Source organism: Mus pahari, chromosome 7 (genome assembly GCF_900095145.1).
Source record: "Mus pahari chromosome 7, PAHARI_EIJ_v1.1, whole genome shotgun sequence".
Lineage (NCBI taxonomy): Eukaryota > Metazoa > Chordata > Mammalia > Rodentia > Muridae > Mus > Mus pahari.
In genome coordinates this window covers 53,232,963-53,235,713 of record NC_034596.1, presented here as the reverse complement: position 1 = coordinate 53,235,713, position 2,751 = coordinate 53,232,963, and positions in this window count along the sequence as shown.

Sequence of the window (2,751 nt, the reverse complement as noted above, 5' to 3'; positions counted from 1 at the left end):
CAGAATGAAGAGAATGGAAATCTAGGCATTGAAAAGATGCATCCAGAAAAACTGCCGAGGGGCAGTAACCGCAAGATGGGGAATCTCTCCCTAGAAAACCGATGTGATCTGATGACAGCCTTAGCTTTCAGGTTGGCAGAAGCTAGTTTTCTGATAAGTCATTAAAATTTTTAAAGTTTTCTTTTTTTTTTAAACCTGTGGATCACGGGATTCTAAAGCTGACAGAGGTGGGCAAGAAATGGCTATTGGGAGCTAAAGCTAGCCAGAGACAAAGTGCAATTGAACTCAGAACCTGCAACATTCCTGACTCTACATCATTGCACTTCTAACATTTCAGTCTTTGCAGACACAGCTCTTTCCAGGAATTCCTGTCACAGAGGAATAACTTTATTGTGTTTGCTCTAACCCATAAACAACATGTTCACATTGTATAAAATAGAGACGCTTTCAAGAAAAGAGTCACTGCATTTCATTACCTTGAAACAAATATTATTAAAGTGTTTATGTTTTTCTACTTATTTTCTGAGAACATGTGTGCATATTCATGCACATCACTAAAAAATAGTCCCATGATGTAAATATGTGTATTGAAATCAATGCCTTCTTTGATAAACAGATAGCATACTATATGTACTCTATTACATAGCCATATTGACAGTCCATGTTGACATGTATTTGTGCATTTGAGAGTTTCCGTGGCTTGAAAAAAAACCGGAATGAGGTAAAAGTGACTCAAGAAAGAGTGGATGGTCAAGCTCAATATTCCTTGCCAGATTGTTTTTGTTTTTGTTTTTTAACTCTCAGTAATGTGTTTTCTAAACCAGATGAATTATAATGCCAAGTTCTTCCACCTACACTTGTCTAAAGTCACCAACCAGTAAGCACTACTATACCCACGCTGTGATTCATCTGGAACACCTCTCTAATTCTAGAGCACATTACTTTGCATAAGTTTGAGGAGAAAAAAAATCCCTCAACAGATGCCATTATTCTCAAATCTCTCTATGCCTATTAGATGAACTAGCTCAAAATCTCTCCCTAAAAAGAAAGAATATATTTCCTGTGATCAAAGAAAAGTAACATTAGCAAAATAATGTTCGTGCTGATGAGAAATGTTATCCATTTGATATTACAAGTGTTGTCTATTTTGACATAAAGATTAGTACCTAGTCTGAGGTGTCCCACGAGTGTTTTTTAAATAATAATTAATATTAGGTGCTAATAGCTGGAATTGGGTACTTCACAAATTATTTTGGGAAACAACTAGCTTGTTATGTCCCTAAAATTGATGTAACAGTGTAGCACATTCTTGATATTTCTCTTTTCTATTGTATCATAATCAGGTATCCTTCCCCAGTATTCTCTATGCATATTTCTATTACTATGGTAGTAATTTCATACCATATCACCACTAAATGTGAGCTCTTTAGATGAAGAACTCTGGTTTATTTATATCTCTAGTGCTTATCAAGACTTCAGCACTGAAAAGGCAGCCCCTAACTACAGTCATAGTGCCAAATCCCTACCACATGACTTCATTTCTTTCATGTGGTACTTTGCTTAGCTTCCCCTGATAGAGCTAGGCCTAAAATAGATGGGTAAGAAGGATTTTAAAGGAAAAAAAAAATCAGTTGATATTAAAGTGTGGTAATGATAAAACTGAAACCTGACGTTTTTCCTCATTGAGAATGATTAGCAAGTTTTCAAACACTCTGGAGCATAGAGGCAATGAAGACAGACATCTATGATAGCCACATGTGCCAGAAACACACTTCACTACATCATAGGCATAAAATCAAAAGCAATTATATGTGCACAAAATGTTACCTGTGCAATAACTTTATGACTGGCCATTCGCTATTCAACATCATGACACATGTAGCTCTTGGAAATCTCACAGGCAACATGCCCAGATCAAAGTGTCCCTACTCAAACGGGGACCTTCACCACCCATGAGTGGTGCTCATCCATCCCTGCTGTGATTGACAGTTCTACCCTCTTAACTGTTTAGGTTGCAATGCTTAGGTTTATTATCACCTTTTCTCTTTGGCAAACCACATCAGTAAATTCTATGAATTCTGTGAAGTACATCCACAATCAAACTACATCCTATCCACTCCAGTACTGCCAGTTAGATTACATAACCGGTCTTCTCTTTCCTTTTCATTTACCATTTTAACCATTCTCTCGCCAATCTCTTGTGTACTCATGACCCACTTTCATCTATTCAAGCAGCGTTTAGTGGTCTTTTTCCAGTACATAAGTCAAATTATCGAATCTCTTGTCCACTCCCTTTAAAGCCCTTAGGTCGAGATTCCACATATTAAGATCATCTCTTCCTTTCTTGACTTTTCTTACCCAAGCAGCCAAATTGGCCTCCTTCTTCTGCTTCCTGTAGTTCTTCCTGCTTCTGCCTTAGGATTTTCACACTTACTTTTTGACTTAGAGTATTGACCCAGACACATGCATGGTTCCAGTCTTTATGTAAATATTGTATTTTCGGTGAGGACTTACTTGGCAGCTCTTAGCTATGGTAGATTGGAAAACATGGCCATAACTTTTCTACGGCATAGAACATAAGCTGGACTGTGACTGACAGAATGTGGTGATACGATGCCTAGGCCTCAGAGTCTTCATGTCAGGGACAGAGCTAAATCTTTCCCGACAGAATTCTAGACAACACCCAGTATCCTGCCCATTCCTGAGCCAACCAATGGGAGTAGGCTACTCTCTTACTAGTAAGGCTTTCAG